Here is a 20,149-nt window from a genome sequence, read left to right as displayed (position 1 = left end):
CTTGGACCTCTCCATGATGCAACCTGCAAGACAAGAAACAGGTTAGTGGTTTTACTTTCAGTTATGCAGCTCTATTATCAGCTCTGAATCTCCGCCTCCTAAAGCTCCCCCCACTTCCTTTTAACCCATTACCATTTTCTCCTTCATTTAAAAAATTTAACCCTTAAATTGTTACATACCTAAATAGGTCTTCCACTTTCCAATGCTCCCAATCTCCCCAGGTCTGATACATTCAACACTTTATCCTCCCTCCCCCCCTTTTTTTTCTTCTTCTTTTCCTTCTTTCCCTTTCTTCTTCACTTCCCTTTTCTACTAATCCTGAACACTTACCTCATATTGTTGCACACAACTAATTATTTATCTTGTTTGAACCTACTAAAGTACTATGTGAAATGTTTATTTTAAACAAACACTTAGGACACTTTAAATTTGTTGATAACAAAAATGTAGTTAAAAACAGAGCTGTTAACACAGAGTAAGCACTCTATAACTTTCAAATGGACTTCTGTATATCATTGCCTGGGAATCTACAGACATTTTGTTTTTCATTCCAGTTTAGTTGTATGAAGATGCCTCTTGTTGTTGTATTGCAATTAGTTTCAATAAAGCTCTAAAAAAAGAGAAAGAAATAAAGAGTGGGGGAAAAAAAATTAAAGAAAAAAAATTAAAGAAACAAATAATAATAATATTATAAAACAATCTACAAGCCACCCCCCAACAGTATTGACATGGAGGAAACTCAATTGTTAATACAAATAGGAAAGGCTGCTAATAATAACATATTTTTGACTAGCAATAAAGCTAAGGGAGATTTGTAAGGCAGAATTTTAAATACACTCAAAGATAATTTTGTCACAATTAATAGAGGAGCAAACATGAGATAATGCTGTACTGAATTTAGTGCTAAAAAATATCATCAAGCATAAAGGTCAAATAATATTTAGGTAACAGTGATATTAACATGGTCACATTTCCATAAGCAGTGTTTAACCAACAATTTAAGACAATCATTAAATTGCATAAATTAGGAAAACTTATTCTCAAATAAAACCAGAGGATACATTTAAAACTTTGTGAAATAAATATACATATTAACACATACCACATGGTTATAAAATAAATCCAAGCAAAGCTATTTTAAAGAAGGAATTGCAAGATCCACAAAGATCGTGACAATCACTGTAATAATAGTGATAATATGCAAGATAGGTAACACTAGATACCATAGAGTTTTCAGTAAGTGGGTAGTGCTCTTACAGAGCCCCTTTCATCCCCCTATACAACCTTGAGAGACAAGTGACTTAAAGGGACATTAAACACTTTGAGATAGTAATATAAAATAATAAATCGTGCATTTAAAAAAAAAAAAAAACTGCAATATTTATTTTGTCCCTATTTCCTGTTATTCCATTCTGATATTGTAAACTTTTCAGTTCCTGTTAGAAATGGAAGTGGAAGTGCAGAACACTGTTATTTTACACACAGCCATTGGCTGCACACTCTACTGACCTATTTATAACTTTCCCTGATTGGCCACAGCAGAGAAGGTAATCTAAGTTACAACCTAGCAGCTCCCATTGTTTTATAGGCCTCTACTTATCAAGCCGTCAACCGCAAATACGCTTGAATTCCGCAGTGTATTTGTGGCGAGCCTGATTCGCCTTAGTTATCAAACCCTACAGACCGGCAAAAGTAGAATTTAGTTACATTTAGTAACATACGATCCGCCAGTCTCAGTCCGACACAGATCGATGCTTACATCACTACAGATGTTCCGAATGAAGGTTCCTTTAAATGACGTCATCCAAGATGGCGTCCCTTGAATTCCGATTGGCTGATAGAATTCTATCAGCCAATCGGAATTAAGGTAGGAAAAAAACCTATTGGCTGATGCAATCAGCCAATAGGATTGAGCTCACATTCTATTGGCTGTTCCAATCAGCCAATAGAATGCGAGCTCAATACTATTGGCTGATTGCATCAGCCAATAGGATTTTTCCTACCTTAATTCCGATTGGCTGATAGAATTCTATCAGCCAATCGGAATTCAAGGAACGCCATCTTGGAGGACGTCATTTAAAGGAACCTTCATTCGTCGGATAGTCGTCGGCCAGGAAGGATGCTCCGCGTCGGATGTCTTGAAGATGGAGCCGCTCCGCGGCAGGATAGGGGTTAATAACTGTATGTAGGTGGCGGCGGTATAGGGGGCGGAAGATTAGGGGTTAATATGTATAATGTAGGTGGCGGTGGGCTCCGGGAGCGGCGGTTTAGGGGTTAATACATTTATTAGAGTTGCGGTGGGCTCCGGGAGCGGCGGTTTAGGGGTTAAATAGTTAGTATAGTGTGGGTGTTTAGTGACAGGGTACCAAGAAAGCTTTAAAAAAGCTGAAGAGCAGCAAGATCGATGACTGTTAGTTAACAACAGCCCGCTGTTCATCGCACCGTACTTGGTGCGCGGCTTTTTGACAGCTTTTTTGATAATTTTGGAGAACGTATGCAGGTCCGCGGCCGCGATGTGAGGCGATCTTAGGAGAGCGTATTGGTGCCGTCGAATGCAGGTAAGTTGACGGCTTGATAAATAGAGGCCATAGACTCTAAAACGTTACACTTATTGCCCAGCTAGTCTCATTATTACATAAATATGAAGTTTGCTGACAAATTCCTTCCTATATTACTCTCATCTACCCTGGCCTCATGCAAAGTTCTTATTTTATTTATACATTTTGTGTTCTGCTTTGCTGGCATTCTTCATGAGAGTCACTGCAATTAAGGAATGTCTTCATATGCACAGTTTGGAGAATTCTTATAATGATGCTATATTGCATCTCCTTGTCTCGTCCTCAAAAGCCTTTTAAATGGAATAGCAATCTGAAGCTCTACTTTTGAAAGCATCATAGCATGCCCCTTCTCACTTTTCAGTGCCAAGGGAAATTACATCCATAGTGAGACTGGGGTGATCTCAATATCCAATAAACATCAGGGCTGAGCTTTCCTCATCTCCTGTTATTAGGATGCCCGTATATCTTACATACACAAGGAAAAAACTCAGTAGTGCTAAAAGGCAAATAAGTGAATAACCACTTCAGGTCAGCTAATATTGTGACGGATTCCAAACGATATACCAGCTTTCAGAAAACTTTCACAAATGACTGCAGAAGCAATTGCCGAGATCAATCACCCCACTGTTGCCCAAGCCTGCTTACTCTACCGGAACTTTGGGATCTGCGATGCACGGGTACCTCGTACCACCTCCAAGTGCTCGTCTCTCCACCGACTCAGCTGCTTGGCGTCCTCGTGGGTCTGCAGATGTACAGCGTCTCTCCTTCTCGATGAGCGCTCGATCCTATTGGCTGGTATTAGTGTCAGTCAGCGGGAACCAATCCATGGTAAGAAAAACGGCTGAAAGTTCACCACTGGTTATTAGCTGCAAACACACACCTCCCCACAGCTAAAACAATCCAGGAATCACTGGCAAATAGTGAAAAATAGAAAAATGGTAGTCCTGGAGAGTATAGTTAAAAAGTCTTTTATTTCAAACTCTGATTAAAAAGCGAATGGCAAACACAAGTAAAAGCACAACAGGTGTGGCACTGTCTGGCTTACGCGTTTCGGCTTGGAGCCGTAGTCATAGCCTATAGTGCTATCTGACACACCTTTTAAATACCCACACCTAAAATCCGATTGGTTAAAAATAAAGCACACCTATTATTTACCTACTCTATACATAGTGAAACTAATTTCTACAGAACCTCCAAAGCAATTTAACATTAACAAAAATTGCCAGTATCACGATCCAATATGACAGGGAAATGGATTTAAATAAATTCATCAGAAATATAACTTTAAAAAAAATTTTTTCCACTACTAGTGAAGTCAGTGATAATGAACAACAGGGGACTTCGACTTACACTGAGTCTCTCTCCTTTTCTCAAACCTGTGATGTGGTCTCTTTGCAACAACTTCAGTCAGAATCCATTCACAATTTGCAAGGTACTCTCAGTAGAGGCCCCCTGATGAAGGGTAAGTCTACCTTTTACCCTATACAGGTCAGGGGTAATATTGTAGAAACTTTTTACAACAGGGTCGAACAGGATCTTATTGCCCTGAAACAGTCTAACAAACGACCTAAGAACAACCTAAGTTTCAGGGAAAGAGCAGCAGTCAATGAGTTAAAAGATAACTCCAGCATTACTATAAGAAAAGCCGACAAAGGCGGTATGACTGTTGTTCTTGACCGTGAAGCTTACGTGGCAGAAGCATTAAGGCAACTTAATAATAGGGACGAATATTCCATCCTTAAAGGTGATCCCACCTCTATTTTCAGGAGGGAACTTGTGGATCTTTTGGATGAGGGTGTGGAATCAGGGTTTATTGACTCGACAACTTTTGCATATTTGGTTCCTGATTTTCCAAAAATTCCCGCCTTCCATCATTTTCCCAAGGTCCACAAGTCCCTCCAGGAAATTAAGGGTCGTCCTATTGTAAGTGGGGTAGATTCCCTGTTGTGTAATCTATCTGAGTGGGTAGACAGCATCCTACAGCCAATTGTAACTTCATTACCTCGCATTTGCGAGACACAAAACATGTTTTGCAGTTAATGGAAAATGTTGTCTGGACATCACAATCAAGATGGCTGACTGTGGATGCTGTCTCACTCTACTCCTGTATACCCCATGACATAGGCTTAAAGGCAATTTGTTTTTTCTTAGACAATTTTGGCAATTACACTGACGATTTCAATTGTTTCATTGTGAAGGTTGTAGGGTTCCTCCTTACACACAATTTTTTTGTGTTTGAGGGGGTATACTATCTCCAAAGATGTGGAACAGCGATGGGGGCGAAATTTGCCCCCTCGTATGCTAATCTGTTCCTAGGATTCTGGGAGTTCTTCCACATCTTTGGAGATAGTAACCCCTTCCGTGTCTATATATCCACATACAAGAGATATATAGACGATTTGATTTTTATATGGACAGGAACCCAGCAACAAGCTATGGAATTCTGTTCATCCCTCAATTCGAATGACATGAATCTGAAATTTACAGCCGCGCCTCTGGGCTTTCTCCACTCCACAAATCAAGTCTTGATGAATGTTAAAGTCTTCAAATTCACAAACTAACTATAAGTGAAAATTACAACAACACCATACTGGCAGTCAAACAGTTAACCGAAACAGGTATAAATAGCAGGCCAATCTACCCATCAGGTATCTTGAGAAAGGCTTTGAAGCCGAAACGCGTTGATACCCGAGCACCCTCACACGGATTTGCAGGACACAAGAAGAGCGCTTCCATCCAAACATCAAAGAACAAAAGCCGGACCGGTCACTGACCGACATTAAACAAAGGCAGAAGAATAAACATCTGAAGCGGCAAAGATTTCACACCTGACGGACAAATTATCAGGAAACATCATCCTTTAAGGAGCTAGATCGGTCACTGACCGACAACACACTAAGCGGTCACGGGAACCGCACGAAGCATATTCGTCAGTGTGAATTACCACGAAGAACAACACCATCTATTTTTATCTACAGCAGGTTGATCTCAAACTGCAGCAAAGTCACCATAGCGGCATATATTTAACCGCCAGAGAGATCTAACATCACGACTCACCAAGCAAACTCAGTCACTAAAGGGAATCAAACAGCGGCATATATTTAACCGCAGTATTCTCCAACGTAAAAAGTGTCATCAGACGGATACACTTTAAGGTACTTTATAGCACTAATACAATACAGTGAACCATCACGTATACCCGGCCAAAACTGTAAGGTTAAAATATTTAGAAAATCCAAACTATATGAAGCACATTGCTAAAATATATACAGATTGAATGTCAATAATATTGTAACCTACCAATGTAAATTGGCTTTTACTGTGAAAACAAGCAACTCTTAACGTATATACCTAACGTTTTTATTACCTTTTTATCATCATTCTATTAACTTTTAACTTTATATTTTCTTTTAAGAATTCAAGAGTATCATTAGACACCGGTGTCAATAGTATGCAAAGCGTATACATATATATATATTTTATGATTCAATAAAATTGTTTTATACATAACCAGCACATTGGCTTTTATTTATTTAAGGAGTATATTATTAATACATAGTCACGCAAATAGAATACTCACAATTAGTAGCAATTGTAGTAATTAAAGCTTAGCAAAAATACCCACTAATTTGGGCTAGATCGAATTCACAGCGACACTCGCATAACGAAGAAAATAAAGATATTTCCAACCAACATTGAGATAGTAACACATCATTTGCAGGGAATCAGCATTGGTTTGCGCCACCTACCCTCACCTCAGCTCATTACCTTACATATTAACCCACTTTTCCAACTACTTGGATAATATTGTATTATCAATCCTATCTTCCATTATTGTAATACGTTATTTTATTTATATACATGCTATAAGGTGAGGGTGTATCATAATATATCTTCCAATATGTAATTGACTTTCATGTTTGCCCTCTGACCCTTTAGATCCTCTGATACACTGATCATTTGTACATTTGCCTTTGGTGCATTGTGTTGATTGTAGTTCGCATTACCACTATTTTGTCTCCATTTATGAACATTTATTTAGTATTGTTTTATTGTGTGTATTGTCCCACTCCTCTACCTTCATTTCCCTGCCATATTGGATCGTGATACTGGCAATTTTTGTTAATGTTAAATTGCTTTGGAGGTTTTGTAGAAATTAGTTTCACTATGTATAGAGTAGGTAAATAATAGGTGTGCTTTATTTTTAACCAATCGGATTTTAGGTATGGGTATTTAACCCTTTAAGGACACAGCTTTCAGTTTGCTCAATTGTTTTATGACGGAAAAATTCCGTCATATGTCCTTAAGAGGTTAAAAGGTGTGTCACATAGCACTATAGGCTATGACTACGGCTCCAAGCCGAAACGCGTAAGCCAGACAGTGCCACACCTGTTGTGCTTTTACTTGTGTTTGCCATTCGCTTTTTAATCAGAGTTTGAAATAAAAGACTTTTTAACTATACTCTCCAGGACTACCATTTTTCTATTTTGCCCGTATATCTTATACATACAGTAACAGGGCACAAACCTTTGTTCTTACTGTGGGATAGACGCTTACTGTAGCGTGCAAGAGATATGGGCTATTTCTCCATAGAAATAACGCACGTATTACGAGTTGAAAGTGAATGCATTTTCTTTAACACGTGTCGGGTTAGCATGACTTTAGAGTTCTAGTTAACTGTTGCGTGAGACAAAAAGGTTGCACAAAATACATAAAAAATACAATTAACTGTAAAGTTACACTCATTAACACTGTCTGATAACATTTATTAAAAAATTGCATTGAAAAAAAGTTATAAGGGCTCAGATATGAGGTCTCGGGTGATAAAAAAAAGGCCTTGAAATCTTCTCCCTCAGGTATTCTGTAATTCTAACATATCTTTAATTATATAATAGTGCCTCACCTATACAGTAACTAATTTGCCCTCTGGGTATTTATTCTCCTGTGCTACTACAATTTTTAATGAGTTCTACATGTTATAGGAACATGGAACCAAAAATGTTTCTATCAGAAATCAAGAGAATACAATTTTAAATAATGTTCCAGTTTACTTTTATTATCTAATTTGCTTCATTCTCTTGGAATCATTTTGTTGAATAATCAGCCATGTACTACTGGGAGCTAGCTAAATGCACTGGGTGAGTAAGTAAATAACATTAAGGGGTCAATTTATCAAGTGCTGGGTGGACACGATTCGATGTAGCGGATCATGTCTGCCCGGCATCGCTAAATGCCGACAGCATATGCTGTCGGCATTTAACATTGCACAAGCATTTCTTGTGAAATGCTTGTGCAATGCCGCCCCCTGCACATTCGCTGCCAATCATACGCTAGCATGGGGTGTCAATCATCCTGATTGTATCTGATCGGGATGATTGCATCTGATCGGGATGATTGCAGTCCGCATCTTAAAGGTGGCAGAGAATTTAAGGAGCAGCGGTTTTAAGACTGCTGCTTTTTAACTTCTGTTTCCGGGAAGCGGGAAACTATGGGGGTAGATAGCAGCATCCGCTGCTTATTAAATCTACCCCTAGGCATTTATGTGCAGCCACTGGGTCTACCTAGTTAACCTTTCAACAAAGGATACCAAAAGAAAAACAAATGAGATAAAATAGAAGTAAATTGGAAAGTTGTTTGATATCACATGCTCTATCTGCATCATGTGTCCCTAAAATTGAACAAGTTGGGTCTGTTCCTTTAGTCACTTCCCCTTTTCCCCATTTTAACCATGGTGTATTTCCCCTAACCTTCAGTGAACATAGAGGGGCCTATTTATCAAAGCTTCAACTGTGAATGCACTTGAATTTCGCATCAAATTAGACGTCAAGTTGATCCGCCGTAGTTAACCCAACGTCAATGTTAAAATGTTAGACATAATATACACTCCTGCAAGATCAATCCGATGCAAACCGATGCTTGCATTATGTGAGCGTAATACTGATCATCTGCCTTCACATTCAAATCTATTCGATCGTAATACTGATGATCCGCCTTCACATTCGACTCTATTTGACCCTCTTACCAATTTATCAAACAATCAACAGGTTCGCTCGCGTCTATTCTGATGCAGTATTCCTATCCTTCAAACCGCCACCACTGAGGCTGCAAATGCTATAGAAATCAATGGGAGTCTGAAAAGGTTTTGTTCTATGCTGTTTGTCATCGCAGACACTTAATGAACATGCAGAATATTTATAAATTTGCGATACTTTTATGACACGGAAGGAGGATATTAATGAACCATATTAATCATGAACTCTAATAAAAATGTTTCATGTCCCTTTGATCTTTTGTTATAAAAAAATATATTAAGATCTGCCCTTATTACTAAATTAAATCAAGTAGGGAGATGTTACCCTACTTATGGGTTAGGTTTCATCTTTGTCTCTCTGTCGTAGAGTTCACTACAAAGCAAAGGGGCAAGTTATTATTTATACAGGAATGAAAGAAAGGAACACAGTCTCTGACTTTTTCTACGCAGAAGGAGGGGATTAAAGGGACATAAAACCCAATTTTTTTTTCTTTCATGATTCAGATAGAGCATACAATTTTAAACAACTTTCCAATTTACGTCTGTTATCAAATTTTCTTCGTTTTCTTGTTATCCTTTGTTGAAAAGCTGGGATGTAAGCTCATGAGTGTGCACGTGTCCACAAAACTATATAGATGGCATAGATGGCAGCACTATTTCCTGTCATGTAGTGCTTCAGGCATGTGCATGCTACCTACCTAGGTATCCCTTCAACAAAGAATAACATGAGAGCGAAACAAATTCGATAATATAAGTAAATTGAAAACTTTTTAAAAATTGTATTCTCTATCTGAATCATGAAATAAAATTTTAGGGTTTACTGTCCCTTAATAAAATACATTTTTGGGTCATGTTTAACGCATGGAACAATTACCCCAGGAGATGATGTTCATAGTTGAAAGCAAATACAAAAAGAACTCTCACAACATTTTTGTTCCTTCTAAGTCAATTATCGACCATGTTTTATTGGGAAATGCATAATCATGTGATTAATGAAATAAGCAAATCAGAAGTTAACATAGGTTTTCTACTCTCAATAACAAATCTAATTGGTCAATACTGGTGGAATTGGTGTCGCAGTAGTAGTTAGTGTTAGAGACGACAAAAAAGGATTATAACATTCATGAGATGATGGGACGTAAGTGCCGCATATCTGGGATAAATATGACACGGGGAATATGTATAAGGCGATATAGTGACCAATGACGCAAAAAACTGTGTTATAAGGATATCAAATCCATTGTCAAAAATTGTGACATTTGTTAGATTGTGGCTGTCACTTTCACTTCATGAACAATTGGTTGTCACATGAACATAATCAAAAAGGATCAGAAAATGTAATATTCAGAAAATACATAATTAGTCAACATTTGTAAGAGTATTATAATAAAATAAAATCTGAAAATAATATTTGATTCAATATAATCTTAAGCAGAAAGGAATAGTCTACATACAATTAAACTGTCAATATTCAGATGTAGGGGCCTATTTATCAAAGGTCTTGCGGACCTGATCCGACAGTGCGGATCAGGTCCGCAAGACCTCGCTGAATGCGGAGAGCAATACGCTCTCCGTATTCAGCATTGAAGACTCGCCAGAAACACGGGCCCACAAGCTCCGTTCGGAGCTTGATAAATGGGCCCCAAAGCAGCAATTATAATCACCTCTATACTGTTTTCCCATTATCATTGTTTGATTCCGTCTCTTGAACTGTTTTAGAATTTAAAAGTTTAATCTAAAAGGCCAGCCCATGATTTTAACACCTGTGTAGTATTGGTCTTGAAATAGAGACTCCAATAAGGAAACGATAAACAGGTGCAGCACAAAAACTGGGCCAGCACTTGAACTTGCATTATTTTTGAAGAAATTAAAAGATAAATAAGACATGTAAATATGTTTGCAAAACATTTCAGAAATAAAACATATATATATACACACAAGTATGTGCAAAGAGATAGGTACATATTCGAGTATTAAGAATCATATAAAATTGAGGATAAAAAGTAAGATATCCACAGGTACATTTCTATGAGATTTATTGTTTGTTCAGGTATAAATAGAGCTATTTCAAAAAAATCTCTGCAACATCGATGGTTCAGATTTATCAACGGTCCGATGTTATTCGCGTTGGACTTGACACAGTGTTTTTGACAGACCTGTTGATAAATAAGGCCGTCAAATGTAGATTCGCGCCAGCGATGTATAGCGAGCGTATAGCCCATAGAGAATGCGTTGATATTGACGCCTTGATAAATCAGCCCTGAGTCTGTATACAGTATTTTCTATGAACTTACTTTTACAATAGTTGTATTGGTTTAAAAACAGTGGCACCAGTGTAATAAAATAATTTTCCTTAAAGGGACAGTCTACTTCAAAATTGTTATTGTTTTAAAAGTTAATTATAATCCCTTTATTACCTTTATTAGCGTTCTTATGACCGCTGCTTCTTAACTTCTGTTTCAGGCGGACTTGAAACAATGGGGCTCCGAAGCAGTATCCACTGCTTAATATATGGAGCCCATAGTCTCACTGCATTACTGTGTAAATAAAACTATAAACAAATAGAACAACTTTTAAGAACATTATCACTATAATGTTAGAACGTTTGGGAGATTCCATTCTAAGATGGCACTATTAAAAGAGATATATGGAAAAAGGATCCTTTTACTATATTACAATATGTCCTATGAATATCACCGAAATGTTGTGGGCTAGATTACAAGTGACGTGTTTTTTTTGGGTTTTTTGCACTAGGGAAAAGTCAGCTTGGATTTTCATTTTTTAGTTTTTTGGGTTGCGTTTGTATTACAAGTTTCAAAAAAACTTATTTTACGCTAGCGTTATCCCGAATAGCACAAAAAACAAACTTAATTTTCCATGTGCATGTATTCCCCTATAGGGATCAATGGAGAAAAAAAAGTGAAAAAACCCCAAAACACCAGAGATCGCGCAAATGCCAATGCCTTTTCGCATTCCCCATAGAAGTCAATGGAAAAAAAATTACCCATCGCCCAAACAACATAGCATATTCGCAGTACTAAATGTGAATTATTTACAGCTCAACTTCCTTTTAGATATATATGAAGATATGTATTTATTTATTCACATATTTTATATAGTTCTGATGTAGGATGATCCTCTGCATACCAATTGAACTAATACATTTATAGTGATTTATACTTTAGAAAACTCTGGCTACCTTTTTTATGACCCCCTCTTTTAACAATTCGTTTTTTCATTAATGATACCTCGTTATGATACTCGTTTATGATTTCGAGCATGATGTCTTTTTCAAGATGTCTTCCCAACAATGTCTCATGACATGTTGTTAAATATATTTTGTACATATTTTTTTATACATATGGGAACATATTGTAGCGTTTTAAAAATACATATAATCTTCGCCCCTAAATAAATTATGTATGCACAATTGGCAAACTCCTAATGATCACATATAAAGCTAGTTTATCGCATCATTTACCTCCCTCTTGATGGCATGTAGAACATTTGAAAATGCCCTTAAACAAGATGGTAGCGAACCAGCCCACATGTTTCATACAATCGGTCACCAGAAATGACGTCATTTGAAATCGCGGTGACTGGAAATGACTATTACATGCAATATCTAAACCAGAAGTAGTCGCAAACCGGAAATCACATTAACCGGATCCATCTCTTTGGTGGTAAAAACCTTTTTTGGCGGTTATTTTCTTATAGGCTAATATCCCTATAAATATACAATCCATCTCAGGAGCTGGTATAGTCTTGATAAAGGCCTTATTAAAGGCCAAAACGCATTGACAATTCATTTTGACCTACCAGTCAGAGTTTCCTGTCATATCAATAGGTAAGCCTACTTCCCTATAAGCTTGATCTATCACTCAGACTTTTTGCACATGTACTTCCCCCCCCCCCCCCCACCACCACCACAGGTTTCCTAAGGACACCTACCCTATTGGACATATATCCTCTTATTCATATTTTAGATATACCTATTTCCATTTTTTTGGACACTCAAAGATCTATTCCCTCACTCTTGGATTCTCCATTTTTGGATTTAACATCCCATACTGTTTACTTATTTTTTGGGACAATACACTCCCCTTATTTTGTACACAATCAGACTTACTTATGTCATTTTTCACATTTTCTTTTTTAATATACATTTTTTTATTTTATATTTTTTTGTGCACACACCCAACCTTGGGTGATAGTGAACACCAAGTAATCACTGGTCATAGGTTGTCATATTCTGACTGCTTGCAGCTTTTATAAGACGTGTATACTGTGTTTTTATATACTGTGTTTTTATATTCTGCATTCTGTACATTTAAATTTTAAATTCTAATTTGAATTTTGATCTTAGAATTTTGATATATATTCAGCTGTCTATTAAATATGTATTATTTTATTTTATGATTATTCATTTCTCTGTTAACACACACTTTAGCCTTTTTGTCGCTCCTTCCTAATCCCTACTTGCTCATTTCTAACAATTGTGTTAGGTAATCGTTATCTCAGTGAGCTTGTGCGCATGCCCTTCTGGCTCTGTATACTACATTATTCTCCAAGACCAAAGAGCTGTCTAAGGATGTCAGGGACAAGATTGTAGACCTACAAGACCATCGCCAAGCAGCTTGGTGAGAATGTCATAACAGTTGATGCGATTATTCGCAAAAGGAAGAAACACAAAATAACTGTCAATCTCCCTCGGTCTGGGGCTCCATGCAAGATCTCACCTCGTGGAGTTTCAGTGATTATGATAACGGTGAGGAATCAACGGTGAGTTAACTTTCCAATTAACATCTGAATGATTTAGAGGTGAACTGGGGGAAAGTGTTGGGGTCAGATAAGATCAAAATCGAGCTCCTTGGCATCAACTCAACTCGCCGTGTTTGGAGGAGGAGGAATGCTGCCTATGACCCCAAGAACACCATCCCCACCATCAAACATGGAGGTTAAAACATTATGCTTTAGGGGTGTTTTTCTGCTAAGTGGACAGGACAACTTTACCGCATTAAAGGGACGATGGACGGGGTCATGTACCGTCAAATCTTGGGTGAGAACCTTCTTCCTTTAGCCAGGGCATTGAAAATGGGTCGTGGATGGGTATTCCAGCATGACAATGACCCAAAACACACGGCCTAGGCAACAAAGGAGTGGCTCAAGAAGAAGCACATTAAGGTCCTGGAGTGGCTTAGCCAGTCTCCAAACCTTAATCCCATAGAAAATCTGTGAAGCTGAAGGTTCGAGTTGCCAAACGTCAGCCTCGAAACCTTAATGACTTGTAGAGGATCTGCAAAGAGGAGTCAGACAAAATCCCTCCTGAGATGTGTGCAAACCTGGTGGCCAACTACAAGAAACGTCTGACCTCTGTAATTGCCAACCAAGTACTAAGTAATGTTTTGCAAAGGGGTAAAATACTTATTTCACTAATTAAAATGCAAATCAATTTATATCTTTTTTTAGATGCGTTTTTCTGGATTTTTTGTTGTTATTCTGTCTCTCACTGTTCAAATAAATAAAATAAATAAAATTATTGACTGATCAGTTCTTTGTCAGTGGGCAAACATACAAAATCAGCAGGGGATCAAATATTTTTTCCCTCATTGTATATATGACTGTAAATACATATATACACATAGAAATACATTAATATATATGTACATATATACAAATACATCTTTAGCAATGTATATATATATGTGTCTCAATGTTTAAGCCAGTTGTCTGCCTTTTTTTTTCTAACACCCGAGATCGCATATCTTTGAGCCCTTACAAGTTTTTTTGTGCAATATTTATTTTAAATGATTTTTATTAGACAGTGTTAATATGAGTGTAACTGTACTTTGTAATGTATTTTTGAAGTTTTATGCAAGGTTTTAGTTTCGGAACCCAGTTAAACACAGCTCTGGGATCGCAGAAAGGATTGAAGCGTAAAGAGGATTGAGCTCCACTTGTATTATCAGCAAAATGAAAATGGCTCACCAAAACACGATTGCGGTAGCGCAAAAACGTTTGCGCCTTACTTGTAATCTAGCCCTGTATCTTTACTATTGTTCTGCCCATGGAGCTCCATCTGTTGAGTTGACCTGCAAAAAGACCACAGCCATTTGATTCATCAGCATTTTTATTGGCTTCAGTCCTGCCCCATTATAATTCCCACCAACACAAGGAATGGCTTGCTCTTGAAATTGTAAATAGTGGACTTTAAATTTTCATTCTTTGTCTGATTTGCCGTAATACCAGGCTGCATAGAGCATATTCATCATCACTTATTATTTTTTATGAAATAAGTTTTATTAAGATTTAAAGGGACAGTCTAGTCGAAAATAAACTTTCATGATTCAGATAAAGAATGTAATTTTAAACAATTTTCCAATATACTTTTATCACCAATTTTGCTTTGTTCTCTTGGTATTCTTAGTTGAAAGCTAAACCTAGGAGGTTCATATGCTAATTTCTAAGCCCTTGAAGCCTGCCTCTTCTCTCATGGCATTTTGACAGTTTTTCACCACTAGAGGGTGTTAGTGCATGTGTGTCATATAGATAACACTGTGCTTACGCACGTGGAGTTCCAGTGAGCCAGCTCTGATTGGCTAAAATGGATGTCTTTCAAAAGAACTGAAATAAGGGGGCAGTTTGCAGATGCTTAGATACAAGGTAATCACAGAGGTAAAAGGTGTATTTATATAACTGTGTTGGTTATGCAAAACTAGGTAATGGGTAATAAAGGGATTATCTATCTTTTTAAACAATACAAATTCTGGTGTAGACTGTCCCTTTAAGAAAAGAAAAAGAAAACCATAAAAACACAATACATTACAATAGCAAGATGCACATCTGCATATCATGTCAATAAAAGTATTACAATCACATAATTAAAACATTAGTTTAGTTTAACAGTCTAGCCATTCAGCAATGGCTCTGTAACATGAGGCCTATATTTAGACTGCAAAACATTGTGCAGAACACAAAAACATGTTGTCACTTGTCTTATATTTATAAATATGTAAACCTATCTTATACATAATAAGTATATGATGAGTATATGAAGAGGTCCGGTCAGGTCAAAATCTCCCAAGGGACTCTAGTAACAGAAAATTAAAACATACACAGTATATTGGAAACCATATACCACATATATTATAACTTCTATATGCCTCTGCTATATACATGATCCAGGGTTCTTAATCAGTTATTTTTTAACCTAAATAGTTGTCCACTTTTGGAAAAAGTTTGCTGGAAAAACAAGTAATGTCAGTAGGAAAAAAACAAATGCGTATATTATTTGCATATATTTACAGTCTGTACTCCTATGCTTGAGTTCAACTATGTAACCCAGTACCAAATATATTTAATCTCTATCAGGATATCATAACTTAAATACATATAAAGAATACTTAATCCATTAAAGCCCTTGAAATAGGACTGCAGTCACCCAGGTTACATTACAACTCCGTGTAAGAGAGATCACCACGTAGAGAAATGTGTGTGTGCTTGGTGTCTCCAGGGAGAGAGATGAATAAAGAAGGAGTCATTAGAGAAACACGATGAGGTATATATTTGAGGCTGCTATCCCAATAGGGGGCGGGTACACCAGTTTCAGGTTATCGTGCCTGCTATATGTAATACTTCCAGCAGATGGCATAGTACTCAAAACCATATTACCAAATTCAACGTTCCTAGGTAGCTGTGGCAAGAATACCATGGCCACTAATGGATGAATTAGAATAGTACTGGGTATACAACTGAATATGCATGAAACATGGTAAACATAATTAAAGGGACATTATACACTAGATTTTTCTTTCCATAAATGTTTTGTAGATGATTCATTTATATAGCTCATACAGTGTTTTTTTGTTTTTTTTTAATTGATAGTTTTGTTGTTTTTTTTTAAACATCATTGCTCTGATTTTCAGACTCTTAACCAAGCCCCAAAGTTTTAGGAGAATACCGACGTATACCTACTCCAGCTTGCTTCTGTTTGTGTAAAGTGTCTTTTCATATGCAAAGAAAGGGGGGGGGGGTGTCTGCTATTTCTCACTTGCAGTGGGTGTTCCAGTAACCTTTTAAACAGAGCTCAACTGGAAGCTTCTAAGTAAGTTTTTAAACAGTTTTATACTGGATTTTTAGATCAGTATCTGTGCATATTATTCTTTATAGTAGTGTCTATTACATGCAGTTATATAAAAATTGGTGTACACTGTCTCTTTAGCAGCAGAGCACAGACTACTAATCCCTTATTCTTATGACACTGTAATTGAATCCATCATTCAACTATAAACTAACTTTTCACTCACTTTGTTGACATTTATGACTGGTCATCATTGATCGCTATTATTAACTTCTTCACATTAGATTGCAAAAATGTATGTTCCTGTTCTGAATAAACCAGTTTTTTATGTGAGATTTGTCCCTCTAAGCCAATGGGCAGTGGCTACCTAGTTGTCAGTTGTACACAAAAATGCACTTCACTTTAGTTACACTTGTTTTTTTTGCGTAGCCTTTTTTTCATTCAAAAAAATGTTAGCTTTTAGTTGTTGTTCTTATATACATGCTAGAAAAATGATATTATGTATATTTACATTGCTGTCTATGGGAACACACAATTTGGTGTTATCGCTCTCACACTCTCTCATACTGGTCATTGGAAGTTCATCATGGCGCCTCATGGCAAAGAACTCTCTGGGGATCTGAAAAAAAGAATTGTTGCTCTACATAAAGATGGCCTAGGCTATAAGATGATTGCCAAGAGCCTGAAACTGAGCTGCAGCACAGTGGGCAAGACCATACAGCGGTTTCACAGGACAGATGAGTGCTTCCAGCATTGCTGCAGAGGTTGAAGGCGTGGGGTTCAGCCTGTCAGTGCTCAGACCATACGCCGTACACTGCATCAAATTGGTTTGCATGGCTGTCGTCCCAGAAGGAAGCCTCTTCTAAAGATGGTGCACAAGTAAGCTCGCAAAAAGTTTGCTGAAGACAAGCAGACTAAGAACATGGATTACTGGAACCATGTCCTGTGGTCTGATGAGACCAAGATAAACTTATTTGGTTCAGATGATGTCAAGTGTATGTGCGGCAACCAGTTGAGGAGTACAAAGACAAGTGTGTCTTGCTTACAGTCAAGCATGGTGGTGGGAGTGTCATGGTCTGGCCTGCATGAGTGCTGCTGGCACTTTGGAGCTACAGTTTATTGAGGGAACCATGAATGTCAACTTGTACTGTGACATACTGAAGCAGAGCATGATCCCCTACCTTCGGAGACTGAACCGCAGGGCAGTATTTCAACATGATAACAACCCCCAAACACACCTCCAAGACAACCACTGCCTTGCTAAAGAAGCTGAGGGTAAAGGTGATGGACTGGCCAAGCATGTCTCTAGACCTAAACCCTATTGAGCATCTGTGGGCATCTTCAAACGGAAGGTGGGGGAGCGCAAGGTCTCTAATATCTACCAGCAATGTGATGTCGTCATGGAGGAGTGGAAGAGGACTCCAGTGGCAACCTGTGAAGCTCTGGTGAACTCCATGCCCAAGAGGGTTAAGACAGTGCTGGAAAATAATGGTGGCCACACAAAATATTGACACTTTGGGCCCAATTTGGACATTTCCACTTAGAGGTGTGCTCACTTTTGTTGCCAACGGTTTAGACATTAATGACTGTGTGTTGAGTTATTTTGAGGGGCTGTACACTCACTACTTTACATTGTAGCAAAGTGTCATTTCTTCAGTGTTGTCACATGAAAAGATATAATAAAATATTAACAAAAATATGAGGGGTGTACTCACTTTTGTGAGATACTGTATATATATATATATATATATATATATATATATATAGCCGGTAGCCTAGCACTCCTTCCACTCTTGTGTAACCATAGCCCGGGTGCAATCCTCAGAATAATGAATAAGTTAGCTATGTATATGAAGGGCACTCACAGGACTTGTAGAGTAGGTAAAAGAGTATAATCTTTATTTTAAAAAAATAGTAGTAAATCAAGCAATGTCGACGTTTCAGCCCATTCAAAGGCCTTCTTCAAGACAGATTTGTATCTACAAGATACAAAACATATAGTCGAAAATAAAACCAGAAACCTCAAAAAAACACCAGTGACAACTCTCCACCAAAAATGGCAGCAATATACCACCGCCATACAAAATATTATATATTCCGCCCACCAGCGGAACAATATTCAATATTAAAAACCAGGGAAAAGAAACAAAGACAAGAAAAGAAAGAAAAAAAGAAAAAATAGAGCATGGTGCAAGGACATACGACAAACAGGAGATGGGAAAACATAGCAGGACATCACAGCGCTACAGGGTATTAAAATAACATACTCCCAAATTGGGGACCAGTACCGGCTGATAAGGATATTCATAATCAAAATCTAATAATGCTAGTTATCCAATCATCAAGTCACCAAAGAGTACACTGTACAGGTGGGGACCTGATCATCAATCATACTGTAACAACACCAAGCATATTTAAACAATCATTCCCGGTATGGTAAAACATAGCTGGACAACTCAGCATAACAGGGCATCCAAAACCATATACTCCCACAATGAGAGATGGTGCAAGTGAAAAAGGACATTCCCAGTCTTAATGTAATAATGCTAATTATCCAATCACCAAATCACCCAGGAATACACTGCACAGGTGGGGATCTAACTGCCATACATAATAAAGCACCACCTAACAACAAAACTAGAATGCCCTCTATTTTGACTGCATATGGGGCACATTTAGAAAATCAACCAGAGATCGGATCTCTGGTTAATTTTCGGAGCACAAATTGCTACTGCAAGGTAGAGGTAGCAATAACCAGCCACTTTCAATGGTTGGTTAATTATTGCTCTCCCACAAACGGCCAAATTTGCCTGTTTGCGGAAGCGCAATAATTTAGTGCTCCACTTGTAATCTAGCGCATAGTATATGAGACAAAAAAGTATCTTCAAGAAACTGTTGAGAGGTAAGTGCTTAAAAGCAAATCCAAACTAGAGCTGATATGTTTGTAGACACAGGAGCTTGCTTTTTATAGGTACTGCAACATGTCAGATGCAGCCACAAACAGGAGATGGGAAAACATAGCAGGACATCACAGCGCTACAGGGTATTAAAATGTAGTCACAGGAGCTTGCTTTTTATAGGTACTGCAACATGTCAGATGCAGCCACAAACAGGAGATGGGAAAACATAGCAGGACATCACAGCGCTACAGGGTATTAAAATGTAGTCACAGGAGCTTGCTTTTTATAGGTACTGCAACATGTCAGATGCAGCCACACCTTTAACATTTTCAAGTGCTGTGAAAAGCTTGTTTTGACAGGTAAGTTATTTTGCATTTAAGAACTTATTTGTCAACTCTTCTTTTTGTAGAAACTTTTATGTCCCTTTAAAGGGACAGTCTACAATAGATTTTTTTTTGTTTTAAAAGATAGAAAATCCCTTTATTACCCATTTCCCAATTTTACATAATGAACAGTTATATTAATACACTTTTTACCTCTGTGATTATCTTGTATCTTAGCCTTTTCTGACAGCCCACTG

Source organism: Bombina bombina, chromosome 3 (genome assembly GCF_027579735.1).
Source record: "Bombina bombina isolate aBomBom1 chromosome 3, aBomBom1.pri, whole genome shotgun sequence".
Classification (NCBI taxonomy): Eukaryota; Metazoa; Chordata; class Amphibia; order Anura; family Bombinatoridae; genus Bombina; species Bombina bombina.
This window is presented reverse-complemented; position numbering follows the sequence as displayed.